General features: G+C 36.4%; 2 protein-coding genes across 24 annotated transcripts in view; one reads left to right on the top strand and one right to left on the bottom strand.

The window, feature by feature from the left end:
- Window positions 1–16,430, bottom strand: part of LOC136039967 (uncharacterized) — a 146,916-nt gene extending 130,486 nt beyond the window's left edge. For 19 of the 23 annotated variants that reach the window (XR_010620605.1, XR_010620606.1, XR_010620603.1 and 16 more), the window contains exon 1: window positions 16,334–16,430. The gene's annotated coding sequence lies outside the window, so the exon portion shown is untranslated. Of the gene's footprint in view, window positions 1–16,279 lie in introns of all 23 variants that reach the window. The other 4 variants (XM_065724005.1, XM_065724010.1, XM_065724012.1 and 1 more) reach the window with 3 other exon arrangements.
- Window positions 16,431–24,709: 8,279 nt separating this feature from the next.
- Window positions 24,710–24,842, top strand: part of LOC136039966 (lysosomal alpha-glucosidase-like) — a gene marked incomplete at its 3' end in the record, with an annotated part of 92,772 nt that continues 92,639 nt past the window's right edge. The window contains 1 exon segment of the mRNA XM_065724002.1: window positions 24,710–24,821.

Below are 24,842 nucleotides of genomic sequence, written 5' to 3'. Positions count from 1 at the left end.
ATGTTTGGAAAGACCATAAAATAATTTGTTGCTTAGGCCATGTAACATACCAAACAGTCGAGCTGTTAGCTGAATGTACGATCTGACCAAACCGGCTTCATAGCCACAAGGACAAATGACGGGAGACAGAATGCATTGGACTTGTATGATTTGCGCCAAATATGTGTACATCAGGGGGGTGGGGGTAAGGTTAGGTTTTTAACCCATTTCTGAGATATATTCTCTCCCCCCTCATTTGCAAATATATAGCCCAAATTATACTATTGTACAAACTAAAGTATTATATTTACATCATTTTTTGGTGTATTTCATTATGATTAACGTAACTACACTTCTTGAGTGTGTTAGGTATAATACATAAGTACCAGTAATTTTCTTTCAAAAGGCCACAGACTAATAGAACCAGTTTTCGTTGTTTTTTAAGTTAATCCCCCCCCCTCAAAAACGAACCAAGAGCCTGTGTATGTACCTGCAGTCCTTTGAGTCTGCAAGGCTATCGAAATATTCAACACCCGACTTTAGAATAATATCAAAAATGATTACCTTGCCCTTTTGAATTATTGATACCGTTCTTTATAGGTAGGAATTTCGAATTAGAAATAGGTAGTAGTAAATCCCCCCCCCTTACAGGTTAAAAGAGCTATTGTAATCCCTCTCGTCGATCGTGCCCTAAAAATTTATTCTGATTCCTACATCACAGCAGAACTAGACTACCAGGGACATACTTTTTGGAAAAGGGTATCCTATTTTATTTATTAATAATAGAATTAACCGTAGACTGAAAAGACATTCCCGTAAAAAATAAAATAAATAAATAAATATATTCGCAAATTTGATGGCAGGCCGTCAAGCCTCTATACATGGCAGGCCGTAAAATCAACGCTAATTTACCATGTGAGAATCTTGATAAGCTCTCGAACATAATTTACCTCCCATTATTTTGTATTTACCAATAATTTGGTAAATTTGAATTCTTGATCTTTTGATTTCTTGAAGCAGCCATGTGTTTGAAAATGTTTGATTGCGGGGGAGTAAGTCATCCCCAAAGACATAGTTATTATGGTTTTCGACTATGATGAACAAAATGGCTATCTCAAAATTTTGATCCGTTGACTTTGGGAAAAAAATGAGCGTGGGAGGGGGCCTAGATTCCCTCCAATTTTTTTGGTCACTTAAAAAGGGTACTAGAACTTTTCATTTCCGTTAGAATGAGCCCTCTTGCGACATTCTAGGACCACTTGATCGATACGATGACCCCTGGGAAAAAAAAAAACAAAAAAAAACAAATAAACACGCACCCGTGATTTGTCTTCTGGCAAAAAAATTCAAAATTCCACATTTTTGTAGATAGGAGCTTGAAACTTCTACAGTAGGGTTCTCTGATACGCTGAATCTGATGGTGTCATATTCGTTAAGATTCTACGACTTTTAGGGGGTGTTTCCCCCTATTTTCCTAAATAAGGCAAGTTTTCTCAGGCTCGTAACTTTTGATGGGTAAGACTAAACTTGATGAAACTTATATATTTAAAATCAGCATTAAAATGCGATTCTTTTGATGTAGCTATTGATATGAAAATTCAATTTTTTAGAGTTTTGGTTGCCACGAACTGTTTGATAATATTGCTTCAGTTTCTTTTGATTCTGCCTTAAGCAGCCATGTGTTTGAAAATCCTAGCCACAAAATACTTTTTGAAGAATCTGTCCTTATGTTTTTGGTTTTTGCGCTTTTGTATAACTTGAAAGTTTTTGCATCATACAATAAAAAATTTGTGTTTTTTTTCTAAATATCGGTCTTCATAGTAGTGGAAAGATACTGCAAGTAGAACTTATGGTATTTCTTAGTATTAATAAAAACTTAACTTACCTTTTTTTCCAGAGTTTATAATTATTCAAATTTTCAAACGCTAACAAAAAGTTGAATATATTAGACATAAGCAAAACTGTCAATAATAAGAAAAAAAAACAATAACAAAATTTGCACAATTTAAATGCTAATGATAAAAAAAAAATAAAAAAAAAATAAAATAACCATTAAGAAGATGGCCTTAAGTTTAAAATTGGTGATCAACAATAATCATCTAGATACAATAAAACAGGAACAGGAGTTCAAAAATAACTTTTCAAATGTCAGTGGCTACAAAAATACTTGAGATTATGGATATATGCTCATTGAGCACCAAGAGCCTGTAAAAGAGACTCTTGAATTACAAAAAGAAGAAAAGGAATAAAAAATTAGTCATAAAACATCAGGAGAGGACTCATTTGAATGGAAATTAAAGTTTCTAGGGTCCTTTTTTATCTAACCAAAATAATTGGAGGGCAACCAGCCCCACTCACACGTCCCTTTTTTCTCAAAAATCATTCAATTAAAATTTTGACATATCGATTTGTTCAGCACAGCTGAAAGGTTACAAAACTAAATGCACATATAAGCAGCATCAGCCTTTTTTACGTGGTTACGTGGGAGGATCTTTCCATAGAGGAATTTATCATGAGTGAAGAGAATTTCCATGAAGGGGAATGCAGAATTTTCCAGAAGACAATCATAAATTGGGTCAATATTTAAATTCCCTGTGTCTCTATTTATTGAAAGATTAGCAAATATATGTTTTTTTAATTTTTATAGCCTCCCTTGCCCAGTGACAAAAACCTCTATCATTAGAAATAGCTGTAGCCTCATCAAATTTTATAAAATGTTCGGGATGAAAGAATGTATGTTCAGCTAGAGCCGAAACAAAAGTTTCGGGAGGCTTTCTTAATTGTAGGGTTTTTTCTATCGAGTTGCGATGCTCAATATATCTTTCAATAAATTGTTGGTGAGTTCTACCAATATAAAACTTTCCACAAGAACTAAGAATTTTATACACCCCACTAACTAAATCTCCCCGGGTTAAACCCTTCCCAGAATTAAGGAAACTACCTAATGGTCTCACTAATTGGAAACATGTATCAATGTTATGTTTACGCAAAATTAGTTTAACCATCTCCCACAAAATAGGTACATAAGGCAAAGAAGTGAAACTTTTCGGTATATTTAATTTTGTACACTGTGAAACTCTAACAACCCTATTGTTATGTTTAATGCGTCTGTTATTTATTATTTTATCAAATTTTATTAAAATTTTGACATATCCATTTGTTCAGCACAGCTGAAAGATTACAAAACTAAATGCACATATAAGCAGTATCAGCTGATTGGAAACAAGTATCAATGTTTACCATAAATTCGTATATACCATGTTTATACCACGTAAACATACCATGTTTACCTAAAATTCGCTTAAGCATCTCTCCCAAAGTAGATACATAAGGTAAAGAAATGAACCTTTTCGGTATGTTTAATTCTGTACAGTGTGAAACCCCAACAACCCTTTTGTTGGGTTTAATGCGTCTATTTTTTATTATTTTATCAATGAATTTAATTGGGTAACTATTACAAAATAAAATATCCGTCAAATACAACAATTCAGAATCTAAAAACTACTGGGAACAAATTCTGAAAGCTCTATCCACCAGGCAATCACAACCCCTTGTTTCACTGAAATAGGGTGGCACGAGTGAAAGTTCAAATACCTATCACTGTGTGTAGGCTTTCTATATACTAAAAAAAGTAAATGAAAATCATTTTAATCAATAGGATATCAAGAAAAGGCAGTTTGTCATTTTCTTCAAACTCCACTGTAAGTTTTTTATTTTTGTCAAAACTATTTAAATGTTTATGGAAAAGGTCTAAAGACTCTAAACCGTGTTTCCAAATACAAACCACATCATCCATGAATTTTAGGGAGACCCTAAAACTGTGTATAGCGGAGGTTTCAATAGATTCCATGAAGAGATTTGCCAACAAAGGGAAGAGAGATGCCCCTATAGCCAAACCAAACACCTGTTTGTAAAATTCACCTCTAAAACCAAAATAAAGAGAATATTCATTTGCAAGGATAGCCAACTTCATAATGACTTCAATCTCCAAACTAGCCATGGTCACATTTTGTATCAAAGTGCTTTTGTAATTTAATCCTTAAGATATCTTCGCACTTTTTCACGTTACAATTTGAATACATGGACACCACATCAAAACTACAGAGAATTGAATTCTCCTCCAATGCCAAATTTTTAACTTATTAGTAAGATCAGTGGGATTTTGTATATATGATTTTTGTGTTCCTAAAAGTGAACACAATGCCACCGACAACCACTTTCCTAATTTTGCCACTGGTGATGAGAAAGTTGATACAATGGAACAGAGCGGGACTCACGTCTTATGAATTTTGGGTAGACCATAGATCTTGGGTGCAGAACAACCTCTTGGATAAAATTTATTATAAAATTGCGGGGTAATGTGTAAATTATTTTTCAGTGACTACAATTCCTTTCTTATTAACTTTAAATATTTATCTGTAGAATCAAAAACCAATTTTTTGTAAATAGTGGTATCCAAAATGATTGTATTCATTTTACAATCATAATCATCAGTGTCCATAATTACAATAGTATTGCCTTTATCTGCCCTAGTGATAGTAAGGACCTTGTCCTTTTTCAAATCAGAAAGTATTTTAATGTCATTTTTTGTTATATATCATTTTCAGTTTTTCTCATGCTAAAAGTCTTATGTTTCCCTTACAATTTCAGCTCTAAGCTATTGAGGAGACTCAACTTTATCAATAGAAGCCATAATTCCTGACTCTACCTTAGAGATTATTTTTGAATAAGAAATTGGGGTTGGAAAACAGAATCTAAAACCCTTCAACAAAACTGCCTCTTGTTCACTACTAAGAGGTTTAGATGACAAATTCTTAGTGGCAGGACTCAGACAAAAACGAGGATAAAAAGTATCTGAATCCTGGAACTTTTCAAACAAAAGTCTATTGAACTTGTCGACCAAATAAACCTTTGACAAATGGAAATCATGGTGAAAAGATCTAACAGCCATTTCCTTAATTCTCTGAAAAATGTCAGATGGAAGGTTATTCCTCAAAAAGTTTTCAATAAAGTCTTTGGACAACTTAAAACGTCTTTGTTTTTTCTCAGAAGTCATGTGATTTAAAGCCATGAGGCTTAATTTTTTTTTTTTTTTTTTTTTTATTCATTTTCATTACCAAAATGGGTATTGATTCTAAAAGATTTAGGAATCACTGATTCCTTCTTGCAATTTTTTAAAAAAATTTGCTGATTTAACAAATTTGTATGTTTTTTAACCAAAGAAAAATAATAATTGACAGAAGCGGCTAATTGTTGCCCATAAGCTTGACGAATGAAAGTTCTTAAGCCAAACTTGCCAGACATGACAATAAACAACAAAGAGAGATAAAACTCCACAAAAAAAAACCTCAAACCCGACTACAGCCAGTAGAGAGGAAAGACTAAAACAACGCGGATATTTCGCCTGTATCCAAACTAGGCATCCTCAGCATAAGATAAAAAGAAAGAAAAAACACTAAACTAGAAATAAATAAGACCACCACCAATAATAATAAATACAATTGTCGCTACTGATCCACATAGGGAAAAGAAGCTATTAAGAGATACATACTTCAATGAGAACATCAAAGCAACTGAGGAAAAATTATGAAAATTGAAACTTAGTTAACTATTTTGTGGCAAAATAATCCTATATATATATATATATATATATATATATATATATATATATATATATATATATATATATATATATATATATATATATATATATACATAAAAATAAGTTGTCTGTGTGTGTGTGTGTCTGTCGAGTGACGTCATGTTTGTGTGTCGACTGACGAAATTACAGACCGGGACATCGGGACACAAATGAGGACCGGGACATAGGGAATATAAATGACGATCGGGACACTCAAAGAGAAAGTGACCGGGACACAAGGAATGTTCGATTAGCAATCACCATCAACAAAGCACCGGGACACAGGGAATATAAATGACGACCAGGACACTCAAAGAGAAATTACAGACCGGGACACCGGAACACAAATGACTACCGGGACACCGGGACACAGGGAATATAAATGACGACCGCGACACTCAAAGAGAAATTACAGACTGGGACACCGGGACACAAATGACGACCGGGACACAGGGAAACAACAACAACGGGGACGCCGGGGGGCACAGGGGGATATATAAATGACGACGGGGACACAGGGAATGTTCGATTAGCAATCACCATCAACAAAGCTCAAGGGCAATCATTAGAATAATGAGGTATAGATCTGAATACAGATTGTTTTTCCCATGGACAATTATATGTTGCATGTTCAAGAGTCGGTAAACCTGACAATCTATTCATATGTACAGACAATGGGACAGCCAAGAATGTTGTATATTCGCAAGTTTCACGTAGTTATATATATATATATATATATATATATATATATATATATATATATATATATATATATATATATATATATATATATATATATTCACAGGTGGGACACAGGGACACAACTACAATGACGCGTAACTAATATGGCGCGTAACGACTTACGCGCGCGGGGGGGCCTGGGGGGGGCGAAGCGACCCCAACAACTAGGTGTTGGGATGGCACGAAGCGCCACCCCAACAGCTAGTATATATATATATATATATATATATATATATATATATATATATATATATATATATATATATATATATATATATATATATATATATATATATAATGTCTCACCACTACCTGATGATCAAGCTGTCAGTATATCAGATAGACAATGATGTTCCCCAGTGGATCTACAACTTCTTATCTGATAGAATCCAATTGTCACTGCATATGATGAAAGAGGTGACCTAATCTACTCCATATCAGTTTATGTTAAGAGCGGTGTCACCCAAGGGACCAAACTAGGCCCAACATTGTTTAACCTCTATGTAAATGATACTCCTGAGGTGGTCAAGAATGGCTTGGAACAGTTTGCAGACAATTCCAAACTCTTTGGTATAGCAGCCTCAAAAGAAAATTTCTCTTCTCTGTAAGAAGATCTGAACAACCTCTGTCTGTAGACAACAATATGGATGCTCAAATTCAACCCATGCAAATGCAAAGTCCTGCATCTTTGTCCAAACAACCCCTGTCATGGTTATCACATGATTGACTCTGCAGGTGCATGCCCATTCAGAGTGCCAAGGATGAGTGTGATCTTGGAGTAATCATTGACAATAAGCTTAAATTTTATAGTCACAGTCAGAACCCAGCAGCTAAGGCAAACAAGGTCCTCAGTTTGATCAAGTGTTCAGTGACAAGTCAAAAGCCTAGAGTTATCAAGAAGCTTTACACAGCCCTTATTCATTTCTATCTACAGTTTGGCATGCTGGTTACCAACCTGCACTTTAAGTGTGACATGGAAATACTTGAAAAGGTCTAATGTAAAGCAACCAAGCTGCCTTTTACCAAACAACAAATTTCCTATAAACAATGAATAGAAAAGCTTGACTGTCCTACTCTAACATACCATAGAAATAGAGATGTCTTCCTTGCATTTAAGATGACGACTGGTGACACCATTAAGCCCATTTCTGATCACAATGAATACACCAGAACCCAAGGAAATCCCATAAAACTGCATCAAAAATTTAGGAGAAAGCATGAAAAGTTCAACTTCTTTACTAATTGCATTGTTCCACTGTGGAATTCACTCAGCAAAACTACCATATTGGCCAGATCAGTCTAGAGCTTCAAGATTGGTGTTGACCATGACTGGAGCAGCAAGTCATTGAAGATGCACTAGGACAAACCAGTATCATCCAGCAGGGTCTGTTAGTTGCCACCCCTCTTTTATCCCTTAAACACACCCAGCTGGCAATACATCTAATGACACCCAACAATATAGCCAAACTGTCTTGTATATATGTATATATTGATTATCCAATTGTGAACTGTGACTTGAATATTAAATCAACTTTACCTGGCAACATCTACAGGTTCTTCAGCCTTAGTCACTAGAAAATGTGATTTAAGGTAATTAAGGGTAATACTTTGCAGAATCAATCACAACAATGTTTGAGATATCACTTCCAAATGATCAGAAACTGGCCAAAATAAAGCCAGAAAGCTTCTTAGTTATTAACCCAACAAGACCAGAGGACCTTGTAAGCAATTAGCCTACTTGCATTAAAGTCTCCCATGGGTTGTATGTAAAGTATTTGAGGGCATCATAAATAAAGCCATAGTCTTGCATTCTAATAAAATTGGGTAAACGTATGACAGTTACTATTATTGATATACCAATAAAGTGAACATACCACTCAATGCCTTTTTTTTGTTCTTTACAAATATAATAATTGCTTCTACTGAAAATTCAAATTTAAGCACTTCTTGAGCTCTTAAAAATGAGGAATTTCCAATTAAAGTATCACTTATTGGTTAAATTTGGACAAAATAATACTATGTTTTCTCATTGCCATCTTTTTCTTTTGTTTTCAAAAAATAAAGCTACATTTTCTCAAGTGCTAAAATTATTTATAATAAGGTTAGTTTAGGGTAAAATGTGCTTAAATTTGAGTTTACAGTAGAAGTGATTATTATATTAGTGAAGAGCATAAAAAAAGGCATTGAGTAGTATGTTCACTACAGGACTGTCACTTACTTGAAGTACTTATACTTGAAGTACAACTTAAGTAAAATTTTCCATTACTTGTACTTGTACTTAAGTAAAAACTCTAGGGTGTACTTATTACTTGATACTTAAGTAAGATTACGAAATACTTATTACTTAAGATACTGTTAATGTACTTGTTTTTCAAATACTTTACCTTTGACATGAAAATTTTGTGTGTGTGTGTGCTTTGGCAATGTACACGAAAACAGCACCTTTAGATTTAGAGTAAAGTCAGATATAGCTCCAAGCCCTATTTTTGGATGTGAAATAAGGTATTTGTTTTTGAAGAAAAAATTTTTAGTATGATTAACACTTCGTTAGTTTTGTTTCAAAGTTATATAATACAAAAATTGAAATTATTCCACAGTTCACTGGTCGACAGTGAGGTAAAATTCCTTGTTTTGTGCTGAATGTTGCATACTGTAGTCCATTTGAGCTTATATTTCTGACATTAGTGTTTAAGTTTTGTCATCTCGTCAACTGAACCAGATTTATACCATTTCATCATCTTCAGCACCATATTATTGGTAAAACTACTGAAGCTATGAATCTTTACCCATCTAAATGTTGTCTGCAATAAACAAGTCTGGGGAACTCTAGCTGGATCCAATGCAGTGGTATTTTGTCAGATTCATTCCAGCAAATTCAGGTATTCAGACGAATCTGACTTCAGATTTGTCACTCCATTCATAAGTTATAGGCCCCACTAAATTAAAGGAAAACTCAACTTTCTTAGAACTTTTACCCTCTCCCCCTCGCCCTATTTGAGATAGAGTTTGTGATACCAGAACTTGATATGAGCCCTAATCTTAGGCATCTTTGGTCTAGTTTTCATTCAGATCCGTTGCTCCATTTACAAGTTTTACTAAATTAATCAGACTAATACATCAATACTAAATAAATACTTTTGTCATGGAAAGGCAGTGTGGTCTTCAAAGTTATGTAAAACTAGATATGTGTCATGGTCTTAGGCCTCTTTGGTTCAATTTTCATTCAGATCCATCACTCCATTCGTAGGTTAATCTGAATTCGACAAAAAACTGTTTTTAGCAGGTAAAGCCCTCTCCCCCTGTTCTATTTGAGCTAGGGTCTTCATCGTTCAACTTGATGTGTCTCATGATCCTCATGATCTTTGGCACCAAATTTGGCTATTCAAATTTTCATCCAAGTCCAACCAGCGGTTCTCCCCGTATACTTGATTACACAGAAGGACGGACGGACGGACAGATTTTGCAACGTCTTAGGTAGCCATGTTGGCTCATTGGATCCAAAAAAAGGGAAAAATAGCATATCATCATCCAGGCATCATCACCTATTTGGATAGTGGAAAATATCCACCAAGATAGGTTTTTGAGATCTGTCTGTCTGTCCGCCCGTCTGTGCAATCGAGTACAGTGGGAGAACCGCCAGTCAGATTTGTATTAAAATTGAACTATTTGGATTGAAATTGAGCTTAATTAGGGCGATGGGGCTTTAAGTGTTAAAACAAAATTTGAGTTTTTCATCTAATTCAGTGTAACTTGCAAGTGGAGGGATGGATCTAAATGAAGATTGAACCAAAGATGCCTAAGACCATGACAAGCATCAAGTTTTGAGATGAAAGCCCTATCTCAAATATAGCAAGGGGGAGCAGGTTTTAAGTGCTGAAAAGTCAAGCTTTTTGTTTAATTTAGTATAACTTGCAAATAGAGCAACGGATCCAAATGAAAGCTAGACCAAAGATGACTAGGATCAGGGCTCATATCTAGCTCTGGAATCACAAACCCTATCTCAAATAGGGGAGGAGGAGGTGGTTTCAAGTTTTAAGAAAGTCAAGTTTTCCTTCAATTTAATAGGGCCTATAACTACTTCCACCCATGGCTTGCCCAAAGCCTGGAAATAACCTTTTTCCAAAATAAGCCATACTGAAGCCAACCTTCAACCAAATATTCCATCCCCAGAGAAAAATTACTTTGTATGGCACTTGGTATTTACCAAGTGACACATAGCGATTGCAGATTCTGTTGGTCTGTTAGTCCTGGTTTTGCTATTTTAGGCACTACCAGATAAGCAAGGACGATGAAATGTGGCAGGCGTATTAGGGACCAGACCAGTTAAATTTGAAATAGTTGTTTCCCCGATTTGACCATATGGGGGGGGAGTGGGGGGACGGTTAATTCAGAAAATTAGAAAAAATTAGGTATTTTTAACTTATGAACAGGTGATTTGATTGGATCTTAATTAAATTTGATATTTAGAAGGATATCATGTCTCAGAGCTCTTATTTTAATTCCAACAGAATCAAGTGACATTGGGGGGAGTTGGAGGGGGAAACCTAAAACCTTAGAAAATGCTTAGAGTGGAGGAATTGGAATGAAACTTAGAGGGAAACATAAACACAAGTCCTAGATACGTGATTGACATAACCAGAACGGATTTACTCTCGTTTGGGGAGTTGGGGGGAGTGTTAATTCTGAAAAATTAGAAAAAATTAGGTATTTTCAACTTACAAAGGAGTGATTGGATTTTTAATTTTATTGGATGAAACTTCATATTTAGAAGGACCTCGTAACTCAGATCTCATGTTTCAAATCCCGGCTGGATCCAGTGTCATTGGGGGGGGACCAGAACTCTTGGAAAACGTTTAGAGTGGAGAGATCAGGATGAAACTTGGTAGGAAGAATAAGCAAAAGTCCTAGATACATGATTGACCTAACTGAAAAGGATTTGCTGTCTTTGAGGGAGTTGGAGGGGGTGTTAGTTCGGAAAAATTACAAAAATTGAGGTATATTTAACTAAGAGTAGATGACTGTACGTGAGGTATTTTTGAATTTGATATTTAGAAGGAATTCATGTCTCAGAGCTCTTATTTTAAACCCCAACCAGTTCTAGTGACACTGGGGGAGAGTTGGAGGGGGAAACCAGAAATCTTGGAAAACACTTAGAGTGGAGAGATCGGGATGAAACTTGGTGGGTAGAATAAGCAAATGTTGTAGATATGTGATTGACGAAACCGGACTGGATCCACTCTCTTTGGGGGAGTTAGGGATGTCCAGTGCTTTGGCAAGTTTGGTACTTCTGGACGTGCTAGGACAATAAAAATTGGTAGACATGTCAGTGACCAGCACAAATTGACTTGATAAAGTTGTTTTCCCTGATTTGAACCTCCGGTGGGGGGGGCGGAAGGGAGAGGAAAAATTAGAAAAATGAGGTATTTTTAACTTGCAACTGGGTGATCAAATCTTAATGAATTTTGATATTTAAAAGGACCTTGTGTCTCAGAGCTATTATTTTAAATCCCAACCGGAATTAAGCCTCTGATTTTTCTTTTGAATTAATCTATTGATTTTTATAATTTTGCTAGCTCTATAATTTTGCTCTTAGCTCTTGTTTTACACCTTTTTTCTCAGAAGATTTTCGACTTAGTCTCATGGTTTTTGCCACTTCATGGTGTGAAAACTGCTGCTAGAAATAAATAGGTTGCAAGTTCTACCGTATTGTCTGCTTGTATATTTAAATGTGTGCTTGCATTGTGCCTGCGTCCCCTTAATAGTTCTGTTTCTTGTGGTAATATTGGTTTGTCTTCTGTTGCAGACAACGTTCTTCTTGTTGCCTGGACTTGCTGTGGATTGCTTTCCAATTTTACTATATTAACCAATGAACTATTTAAGATTGGACTGTCAGTTAATGCATCTAAATGCAATTTTATTTGTTTTGATACCCCTTACGCAGTCGCTCCATTTGTTGCTGAGACTGCAGTTCTGCTGTGTTCTTCTTTAGTTAGTTGGCTTGGTCTGTGTTTTGATCCAACACTTTCCACTACCTGTTCATCCCTAGTGAATCAAGCCATGAAAAACCTACATATTGCTTACGGAAAAATATCCCCAAACAAAAGCTGTTACAACCGCAACAGTTTGTGCATGATTTATAATGCTTATTGCGCCCCTGTGCTTTTGTTTTTATCAGGCATGGCTCATCTGTTTCATAAGAAAGATTGCCATACTCTATGTGTGGCTTATTTCAGATATTGTAAATTCCTCCTCCGGCTTCCTAGATGGCACCAAAACAGAAAAATACTTACTCAATTTGGTTTAATAGATATGCCTTCTCGAATTTGGTCATCCAGTGATGATTTATGTAAAAAGACCATCAACTTTATTCACTTTTAAACCCTCTGCAGCCTTTTTTCCATATTGATACTGGTTAATTAGTCCATGTTGTCTTTTGTTACTTTGATTTTTTTTCTTGCTGTTTATTGTTTTTGTTTATTTATAATATTCTGTACTTTGTGTTTTTTTATACTTTCACAGGTAATAAAGTTCATTCATTCTTTCACTCATTCTGCAGTTTGACCAGCTGTATGGAATGCGTCTGGATCAGCAGGCTTGCTGCAGGCCCATGATTTTATAATATATGTTTGTAGGCAGTTTTACCGACCATCTGAATTGACTACACAGTATGCGGCTTGCTTGAGTGAAAACCAGCCAAAGTATATAGATGACATACATTTTCATAGCGCGTCTGAAATTTTACTTGAAAACTTGAGGCAGTTTCCTTGTAAAGGTGCCAAGGGTGAGACATGTCATCAAAGTGTGAATCAAGACTTCATTTTCATACTCTTCTTTTCTTTCAGCATGCTGACAGCCAGCAACCTCCAGCTAGCTGCCAAAAATGTAGATTTTTGCTGCTCCTTTTTATTGAGCTTTGATTTCTCATATTAAAAAAGTCTGCAACTGACTCACTTGACTCCTTACTTTTAAGTTTGAGTTTTTTTTGTTGCTAAGGTTTTTACTTATTGAATAAGAGAGTGAACTACTTTATTACCTTTTATCTGTTTTAAAGCCAATCCAAAGTTTATTTTTCTATTTTCAATATTTGTTCTGGCATTCTGACATGTTTCAGAATAACCCTGTATTTTTCTTAAATGTGCCAGATTTGACTGAACACTAATCGCCAGAAGTTCAACTCTATGTGCATTGTGTTAACCCTGTCATGTGATCTGTCCAATCCAATGAGGAGTTTTATGACTGCACTTAATTGTTTTGATAGTCTTTTCCTTTCAAGCTGTTGTGTTGAAAATTGGTTCAGTTTTTTTTTTTTTTTACTTTGTTGGGTATGTACCAGCCAAACAAGGGAAAAAAATATTTTCAATATTTTTTCCATCATTCCCACATGTTTCAGAATAACCCTGTATTTTTCCCAACATGCCAGATTTGACAAAACACTAATCACCAGAAGTTCAACTCTACATGCACTGTGTTATTTCTATCATGTGATCTGTCTGATCCAATCAGGAGTTTTTTGACTGCACTTAATTGTTTTGATAGTCTTTTTCTTTCAAGCTGTTGTGTTGAAAATTGGTTCAGATTATATTTTAGACTTTGTTGGGTGTGTACCAGCCAAACAAGGAAAACAGTTAAAAATGATAAAGCAGAAATTCTGGTTCTTGATTAAGATCTCCAAGAGAGGAATGGCAGGGGACATTTTATAGGCAAGGGAAGGGGCTAAGAAGCCTTCAGAATGGCTTTAACAAAAAGGTAGCATGGGCTTGGTATCAGAATATATATATATATATATATATATATATATATATATATATATATATATATATATATATATATATATAGAATGTCCATACATAGAATAAATACTTGAAGTAATACTTAAGTACAATTTTGGCAAGTACTTGATACTTAAGTAAGAATTTGGAAAGTACTTATTACTTGATATTTAAGTAAAAAAATAATGAGTACTTAATACTTGATACTTAAGTAAAAATTTGGAGTACTTGTTCCAGCACTGGTTCACTATATTGGTAACTCAGTCATATGAATTGATATAAGTTTACCAACAAGAACACCACTACTTCTCAGTCTGTTCAAATTTGGGTAAATGTATGACAGTTAATATTATTGACATACCACTCAATGCCTTTTTTTATGTTCTATACAAATATAATAATTGCTTCTACTGCAAATTCAAATTTAAGCACTTTTCAAGCTCTTAAAAATGAGGAATTTTCAATTAAAGTCTGACTTATTTGTCAAATTTTTGCAAAATAAGACTATGTTTTCTCATTGCCATCTTTTTCCATTGTTTTCAAAAAAATAATGCTACATTTTCTCAGTACTAAAATTATTTATAATAAGGTTAGTTTAGGTTATGTTAAAAAGTGCTTAAATTTGAATTTATAGTAGAAGTGATTATTATATTAGTAAAGAGCATAAAAAAGGCATTGAGGGGTATGTTCACTATATTGGTAACTCAGTCATATGAACTGATATACTTTTACCAACAAGTGTACCACTACTTCTCAGTCTGTTCAATCTTACTCTAGAATAGGCAATAAAAAGCTATTGTCCAACCTTAAACCCAAAAAGCCTTCAAGAAATGAGTTGGTCAAGACTTTATTAATGCTGATTGGGGCTAAACTGGGATGTCAGATCATGATGTAGAAAACCACATGCAAGATTTCTACAGGAGGTTCAACTCTACCTTATCTAGCTAGATTGATAGCAATGAATGCCCAGATAAGGACAAGCTCTTGAACAATTCCTTGACCTTATAGCCAGGGAAGTCTAAATTAAGTTTTAAATAAGCCTGTTCCTAGGGCTATAAATTGGACTCTCAAGGGGGTTAATTGGGAAATAAATTTATAACTATTTTGAAAGAGACTACAAAAATGAATCAAAAGCAACCATTTTTGACCTTATCTCTGTCAATTCAGAATAGGCTATTTCATATAGCCTACACATTAAATTTGCACACTAGCTTTTGTAAATTAGGTAAGGTAAAATTCTAGTTAAGTGACTTCTTGCTATCTCAGAAAGGGGTTAGGTTAGGAAAATGAAACTTTCAGGGATGGGTCTACAGGCTAAAGTATGTCCTGTGAAGGTATTTTGAAGTTAAAGGGTCCTGACCTTTCAAAATGTGTGTTATAAAAGTGAAACCTTGCAAAATAGATCTTCTGCTTGAATGAAGTACAACAGAATTATTTTCAGCTTCACAACTTTGTTCAATCCCAATTTATAAGGTTTTAAAGATGTGCAAATACATTTCCTAAATTTTGAAAAAGAAACATTGATATGGCTCAGAATTCTACTCAAATAACAGAAATTGCATTTTCAGAACTAAAGACAGAGAAAAAGCAACTGGTAACTGAAAATTAAGGTAAAATGCTGTTTTGTCAAAATTTCAATAGCCTAGGTGTCATGTAGACAAATTTCAGGGCCCTCTAGAGGAAGAAAGAGTGGAGGTAGGTACTTTAAAATACCTTCCTGGGATATACTTTAGCCTGTAGACCTATCCCTGAAAGTTTTGCTTTCCTAACCTAACCCCCTTCTGAGATAGGCTAGCAAGAAATCATTAAACTTGAATTTTAACATTAGATAATGTTGCCTTCCTCAAGGATGGGACAGCTTAAATGATACCAACTTCAGTAGATTTCTAAGCCATAGGCTATTGAGTTTTTATCCCTAGATTGAATAAATAGGAGCCAAGCAGCAAGCTCATTATCTTGGACCTAAATCACTTAAAAATCTCTGTTGGGTCTATGTTATGGTTCTTTCTAGAAAATAGGCCTACTAAACCATACCACATAGGCTATAGCTTAGTTCCCAAAAATAATAAATATGCTAGGCCTAGTTCAAAACAGAAGGATAGGCTAGACCTAGAATAGCACTCATCTGCAAAGAAGTGAAAACAAAAACCTTTGATCTTTTCATGAATAAATCTTAATGTTATTAATTCCTGGATAAACATACACTGAAATGAATTCCTGGAGATTAAACCTGAGATTAAAACACATATTAAGTGAGTCATAAAAGTCGTTTCTTTCCGCGCTGTCAATTAAATAAATTTGTAATTTCTAACGATAGAGACATCTGTAAAATTACGATCCTATTGTTAGATTTCAGCTAGCTTTTCATGGAGACATTTGTTTCGACCACACACAAAATATATGCAATACAGACGTCCAACTGAGACAATCTCTTGGTACCAATCAATTTGGTGTTTCTGCTTGCTTCTCAGGCTTTTAGCATCCGGTAAGGTCATCATTTATCGCCAAATCGCACCCAGAAGCCGAACCTTTTTTTAGCATTCGAAGATAGAGTACTTAAAACTTTGTATCATGCACTTTTTGGCGGGGGTTCCGAAAGAGACATATTTATTTGATGACCAGTTTTCAAGAAGATTTTAAACAACATATCACAAGACACTTTTCGTTTTAACTTGCTTGTACTTTCTTAAGTAAATCTGTGACATCCCTCTGTATATTTGAGTCTAAGATAACACTGAGTTCCCACTGATGCGACTTCACTCAAAAACGGGGATTCTGTGTGATCCGTCATATTTTTCCATTTTACTGTAAGTTTAAATATTAATACTGAGTGTATCCGTTATTCTGAATTGAAAAATTTGTTGAGCCAGAAATTGCAACTAACTACCAATACTACTAACAAGTCACAACAGCACCAAGCCGCCTGAGGCCAACACAGCTTCACATGTTCCTCCATCTTAATCTAGTCAATGCCTCCCTCTTTAAACACTCTCAGGATGTTCTTATTTCCCTTAAATCTTTCTTTATGACATTTTTCCATCCCAACCACGGCTGACATGCTTTCTGTTTCGCCCTTGACGGTTGGCCAAAATGGACAAACTTCAGCAAACCTTCATCCTTGATTTTTAGAACGTGCCAAGGCCATTTCAACCTTTCTTTCGTTATTGACGTAGAAAGTGGGATTGAACCGCACTTTTTGCACAGCCTACTGTTTGAAAAACAGTCAATCATCCAGTTACCCAAAACAATCCATCGGCAATTTCTCTGGAAATTATCTAGCAAATCTTCATCCACTTTTCGTAGCACCCATGTTTCAAAACCAGGATTGACCATTTCCATCAGTGTATTTTCCAAAATTCTAATCTCGGTTTGCAGACTTAGTTTTTTATTTTTGCTGCCTTCCCAGGAAACTCCCGTTTCCATAAAATGTTTTTTAATGATATCCTTTCATCGCAACCACGGACAACATGCTTTCCGTTTAGCCCTTGGTGGTTGAAGAAAAATTACAATCTTCAGAATATGTCATCGTTCATCTGCAGAACGTGCCAAAGCCATTTCAATCTTTTTTTCATTATAGCTCTAGAAAACGAGATTCAACCACATTCTTTGCACAGGCTACTGTTTGAGATACGGTCAGTAAACCAGTTACTCAGAACAATCCATAGGCAATTTCTCTGAAAAACTTGAAGAAAATCTTCATCCCCTTTTTGGAGCACTTATACTTCAGAGCCATATTTTACCACATCACTGTAGCCTCTTGTTCCTTTATAATTGTTTCAACTGTGAAGAAACACACTGAGTCCTGAATATTCTACTCTTAACATCTTCACTACACTTATTGTCTTTACTAGTAATACTACGCCCTAATAGTGAAAATTTGGTCGACACATCATCTACCCTTTCTAAAACCATACTATTCTTTTCTTATCACTTTGTCTACAGCGTCTCTTAGTCTAAAAAGAATGATATTACTAAGTAATTTGCTACCTACGGAGACCAGGCTAATGCCTTGCTAATCACCACACACTTTCTTATTAGCCCCTCAGAAATTGGATATGCAGTAAAAAGGCTGAAAAATAATAAGGATACTAGTATCGGCGGCTTAAGCTATGAGCTGCTAAAATAGGGAGTTCCTGCAATGTTCCTATTTCTCCAAAACCTGTTCTCTACAATCTGGAGAACAAAGACAATTCCCGAGGATTGGCGGAAAGGTTTCATCATCCCCTTATGGAAGAGAAAAGGCTCAAGGAGCGATTGCTCCAACTACTGGGGAATAACCCTACTGTCAGTCTCTGGCAAACTGTTTTCAATTGTCCTGCTGGATTGATGTCGGAATATCATTCGAAAAATCCAGCTACCGGAGCATGAGGGCTTTATGTCGGACCACTCATTATCGAGCAGATTTTCACGATTCGACGAATAGTAGAGAAGACCACAAAGTTCCAACAGAAAGCATTTATTCCCTTCGTTGACTTCCACGCTGCATTTGACCCAGTCGATCGAGAAGCTCTTTGGCGGATTCTAGAGTTGACTGGCCTACCTGAGAACTATTGCAGAGTTCTTATAACGCTGCACCATGGGATTGTGCAAGTAAATGACCGGTGCAATCCGTTCATTCAAACCACGACAGGGATGCGCCAAGGACGTGCAGTGGCCCCAGAGCTCTTCAATGTCATCGTAGATTACATTATGGCAAAAACCACTTCACGTCTCAGTTTTGGGCTGAAATTCGGAGATCGTGCCATCACAGATGTTGATTTTGCCGATTACTTGCCATTCTGATGGACTCCATGGAGCAGCTACTGGAAGAGCTCCGAAACCCTACAGAAGAGGCTGCCAAAAAAGGACTATATAAACCGAAACAAAACTAAATTATGGATATAGACCCGTTTTCTTCTACTGTTAACTCTCCAGTTAGCATGGACAGCACCACTGGCATCAAAGTTGTTCAAAACTTCACCCACCTGGACTCCACAATTTCTTCAAATGGCTTACTTCTCCCCAAACTGCAAGCGAGGTTATCTAATGCGTCTTCTGTTATGGGCAGACTGAACTGTCATCTCTGGCCATAATGAAACATCAGTTGTACAGCGAAACTGCAGGTTTTCAACGCTCTAGTCGGCTCTGTGATGCTTTACGGAGTTGATACAAGGCAAGAATCAACTACAACCTTCAAGAAAATCGACGTATTTCATGCAAAGAGCCTGAGGAGGATTGAGGACCTACAATGGTCCGACTTCGTCAGCAATGAGAAGCTTCTCCAGCTCACAAAGCAGTCTTGATTTTCGACTCAAGTAGCCAAGCGAACCTTAAGATGGCTCCTGCTGCCCAAAAATATTTTTCTGAGGTTTGGCATTCTCTAACTACTGGGTGTCTTACCCTATTCTACTTGAATTATGGTACAACTCTAAATGAGTCTTGAATTATGGTAAAATTATAGATGAGAAGGTCTTTGATATCTTAGGAAGTAGTTAAATTAGGTGAATGAAACTTTCCAGAATATCTTTGAAGTCTAAACTACACCGTGAAAGACCTTTTAAAACGTCAGCCTCCATCCTTTTTACCTCTGAAAGGCATTGGTCTGTGTTAAACCGGCACAAACTCTGTGTTACAGAAATTAAATTTCACAAACAATTCTACAGCTCCCCAAAGAACCAAGGAAAGACATTTGAGCCACGTAATATTGCTAAACCCAAACATAGCCTACAAGGTTTTAAAGAAGTTGGAAAACTTTGTCTTAATTTGAAAAAAAAAATCTTATCTTTGGCCTTAAATCCCATTTACATCCTTAGAATCGTTTTTTAATCTGGGCCTAGGCCAGAATCAAATAAAAGCTGAATAAAACCAACATTTTTGAAATCATAGCCTAGTTTGTCAGAAATTAAGAAAGATGACCTATGTCTACCATCTAATTTTTTATGCCTTAGAAATAGGGAAGGAGAAGAGAAAGGAGGTTGAACTCACCTTCCCAAAGCATAATTTAGACTCTGAATGCATTCCTGAAAGTGTCATTCTCGTAACTGATATGCTTTCCAAGATAGAAAAAGCACCTCATTCAGAATTTTACCGAAATAAAATAAAAAAGGACGAGCTTTAAATATAGTAATGCTAGAATAACCGCATGTATTTGAGTCGATTGTATGTAATTATCTTGAAAATTACCTTAAATTGCATGGCTAGCAAGTTAAGGTGCTGATGAGACTCCTGTGGAACATCTCGCTGGTGGTGTGATGTGACTATGGTCTGGCATCCCTTGTTAGTCTGCCCTCTGCATTGGCCTATTCCTGATCAACTCCTTTCTTGAATGCATTTATGGTTTGGGACTGGATGATGGCTTCGGAGAGGCTTTCCAGTAAGGGACAGCGCGTAAAAATTGTCGGTGCTCACGTCGATGGCAACGAGGGACTTGCAGCTTATTTGTGTGACCTCCCGCCGTGTTTGAAAGGTATGAGCAGGATATTTGACTCAGAGGTCGTTTTCTAATAGTTTGCGAGTAGCCATTGCGTCTTCTCTCTTCCTTTGATAGACTAGGGTGGGAAGTTTGAGGGATGCAAGGCATTCCTCATATGGGTTGACTTGCAAAGATGGTTTAAGCTTTGTTACTCACCTTTGGACACTCTCTGGTGCTTTAATATTCATTTAATAATGGGGAGACGTTAGGGCCATTCAAAATTCTAGGTTTGGACGTACAATAGCCTTACGCAGCTTCTTGAATACAAGCGGCTTTCTCATTGTAAACCTTCATTTTGTTAGCCCCAGGGCTTGCTTTACTTTAGCAACTTGAGCTTTTGTGTGGCTGTGGAACTTGAGTTCGTTATCGAGAACAATCCCTAGGTCTTCCTCCTCACTTAAAGCCTCAAGTAGGTCATCTCTAATATAATAAGGTCGTCTAGGATTGTTGTGTTCAAGATGCCGGACTTTGCATTTTGACACGTTGAACCGCAAACCCCACTCAGATGACCATCTGGATAGTTGATTTAAATCTTCTTGCATCGTTGAGAGACGGGGCTAATTTGGCCCTGTCCTAAGAGCTTGCAATCTTCACAGCACTTAGCGTCAATGGGTTTTCAAGTGTGTTGTACAGTCGTTAATATATATGCTGAACAACGTTGGTCCCAGGATTGGGCTCTGTGGGACTCCACTAATGACATGAATTTCATCAGAATAAACAGTTTTACCGGTGAAATCATAAACTACTACCCTCTGAGTTCTTCCAGAAGAAAGGCTTCACTCCAGGGAACTATATCCTCATGCACTCTCAATACTTCAATTTTCAAGTGAAGAGATTGATGTAGTACTTTATCAAAGGCTTTTGCTTGATCAAGCGACATGACATCCACTGGAAGGCCATCATCTAAGAGTCGGGCGAAAAAGTCACATGACTAAATGAGGCTTGAATCGATTGAGCGACCTTTACAGAAACCGTGGTGACTTTTTGGAAGTGACATATTTCTTTCAAGGTGAGAGACCAGTGCGTTATTTATGATGCTCTCAAGGACCTTGCATCCAACAGAAGTAAGACTTATAGGGTGATAATTTCAGGCTTGGTCCTTTCCCTCTTTCTTAAAGGTGGGGTTGATGTTAGCCTGCTTCCTGTCACTTGGGAGCACTTTGGAAGTGAGTGACATCCCAAATATCACTGCTATTCGCTAAGCAATTTGTTCTGCTGCTTCTTTTAGTAGTCTGGGTCATAGGTTATCTGGCCCAGCAGCTGTATTTGCATCCGGTCTCTTAAGCCTATTCAGAACATTTTCTATACTTATAATTATCATGTACATTGGTTCTCTGATTGGTTGCTCTGGTAAAGTGGGTTGAAAATTTGGTATGGGCTGAGCGGAGAAATTTGTATCAAAGCTAGATTTGAGCAAATCCATTTTTTCTTTAGCCCCTCAGGTTTTTGTGTCATCCTGTTTCATGAGGTTCAGGATATCATGTTTAGAGGGATTAGCTACTGAGATTTGGTGCAGAACCCCTTTGCATTCTGCTTTGCGTCAGCTGTAATTGCCTCCTCATGGCTTTCTATACTCTTCCGAGTCAAATTTCCTAGCTTGTTTTTGCATTTCTTGAACGTGCCATACTGCTTATCCCATTTGCACTTTACGTATTTGGTCCAGGCTATTTTCTTCTTTCTTCTAGCCCTTATCACTTCTTTGGATAGGAAGGAGCTAGTTTTTGGCTGGGGCGGCCAGTATACCTGGGGATATTTATTTTCTGCAGCTAGAAGTACTGTCTTAAATGCCTCCCAGCTTTATTTTATGTTGTCACTGTCAACAAAACTCTCCCATGTTATCTTTGACAGGTCTTGCCGTATTGATTCGTACTCTATAAAGGACTTTTTCACTTTATTTTCCTTCTTGAAGTTCACCTGTATCCCAGTCAAGGTACAAATCTGTCCACTGATTCCGATGTCAGGGTGATAAGAAGTAGAAATGATTCATTCAGGGTAATTTTTTACAACAAAGTCTAGTAAGGAGGGTTGTTGCTGGTGCCTGAATCTTATTGGTTGGTCAGTAATTTATGTCAATAGGTTGTCAGTGAGGGATTTAGTAGTGACACAGGAGGGGCTACTTTCGGAGGGGGGAATCCCATACTTTCAACCCACTTATTATCAGGTATATAAAAACCTCCAACCAAAAAGATTGTTGAATGCTCACAGGTGTTCATCTTAGATAAGAGATCAGATACAGCTAGGTGTGAAATATTTTGATCAGGGGCAAACGATCTACGGTGAACAATCCATACTATAAATGATTCAGATCCAACGTGGAGTTTTGAACAAACATACTCAACCCAACTATTATCAGAATAAATGAAGGAGTAACTCACAGTTTCAGCTCTCAGTCTAGTTCTGCAATATATTGCTTTTACTTTCAGACACACAGGCTTATACAAATTGCTGCAGGAACTGAATCCAGGGACTTGGATATGAGATTCTTCCAATTTTGCCGCTGAATTTTACGGCAATTTCACAAACACAAATAACGTCTATATCAAAATCAAAACAAATAGCTTTCAGTTCATTCAGTTTTGGAGCAAGAGTATTAGAATTTGTCAAAAAAATAAAAATAAACACGGACTTTCCTAGAGTTTATTTTTATTACTGTTTATTATTTTAGCAGTAATTCCACTAGTACAAGAAAGACTGATTTCACTTTTGCTGCCAGTCTCACTGCCAGTGTTGCAAAGCTAACTCTTACAACCCAAACAGGCGGTTTTGGAAACTTCGTCCATTGAGACCAATGACTCGGTTTTGGCATAGCTTCAGTTCATGTTACTGCAAATGACCTTTTGCTCTCTATTTACATTACTTACATCACGTAGTGCCACATTTGTCTTGGGACTAGGGGTCCCAAGGTTGGCTTGTTTTTTTGCCACAATGACCCAGTTTCTATTTCCTAGATTTTGCTTACTGGCAGCAAGTCTTCTTTTAATCTCTTTAACCATTTTTGTCTTTTCTGACGGTCTTCTCGAGATATATCTACATAAAACGCAATAGTGCCTATTTTGTTTGGAAAAGTTTCAAGATTTCTTCTTTCTGCTTACCCGAATTGATAGAGAATAATATGGGACCAGGCTTTGCAGCATTTGAAGATACTGGAGCACTATGGTTTTGCCTTCCTGGCAGGTGCCAAATGTTCGAAATGACACCCACATCTATTTTGAGCCCAATTTTAATGAGCTCATTTATAAATTTGGCATCGTATTTTTTGAGGTGGTACACCAAAAGCAATGAGCTTGAGATGTATGTTAAACTTGCTTTATTTCTCCTGACTATTTTGCGAACTTTGGCTTCTAGTTTATCAGCAACCACGGAGTTTACAATGTCCTTGAGTTATGACGCAGAAACTTTTGTTTTTACATTATCTTTCAGATTGTTGATTTTGGCTTTGAGAGAACACTCATATTCTGTTTGAATGAGTCAAGCATGCCCGCATTTTGGTCACATGCTCTTGTAATGTGGTTTTTACAATGTCTGAAACGATTTGTTATCTACCGTTGGTTTTGCACAAAGGGCAGACCCAAGCACTTCCAAGTTTTTGGTTCATTTTGTTAAATATGTCGTACTCTGTATCAAACATCAAGATACACTCAGAGCAAAGCCAGGAATTATATTCGTCACATTTTATGTTATTTGACCTTTCATCCAAAAACACCATTTCGATGCTCACTTATCAAAGCCTTGGTTGGTTGTTGAAGTTTTTGACCGCTTCATTGTACCATTTCCTGTTTTTTGGAGGCATTATATGGCAATACTTTGCTCACAAGTAAGTAACTTAATATTCCTTATTATGGCAAAGATTTTATCAACAAACGTTTAGTTCTTTAGCAGCTCACGCCACCGATAAGCCCACATAATTATTGCTTTGAAAATTTTTGAGGTTAACAGAAACTGTGGGAAGTGCAATGCTCAAATCAACTATTACCAGCAGTTTAAGGATTAAAGTCCAGCTAGTACCAATACAGCCTCTTGATCTTTTTATATTGTTCTCTTCTGCACAGACTATCTCCGGAAATGCGAAAAACGGCTGAACTAACTTATCTTCTGGATTTAACAAATATAATATTGGCAACTGCACATTGGGCGACTTCGTAAATTTGGAAGAAACAGAAGTATTTAAATTTGTTTGGCTAAACACATTCTAGACCCATGGGGATAGAAAGTAAAAAAAATATATAGCTTCAAACTCCAGGTAAGTAAAATCATGCGCTTA

This window comes from Artemia franciscana, chromosome 20, assembly GCF_032884065.1.
Source record: "Artemia franciscana chromosome 20, ASM3288406v1, whole genome shotgun sequence".
NCBI lineage: Eukaryota > Metazoa > Arthropoda > Branchiopoda > Anostraca > Artemiidae > Artemia > Artemia franciscana.
Note: the sequence above shows the minus strand (reverse complement) of the source record. Positions and strands in the feature narration are given on the sequence as shown.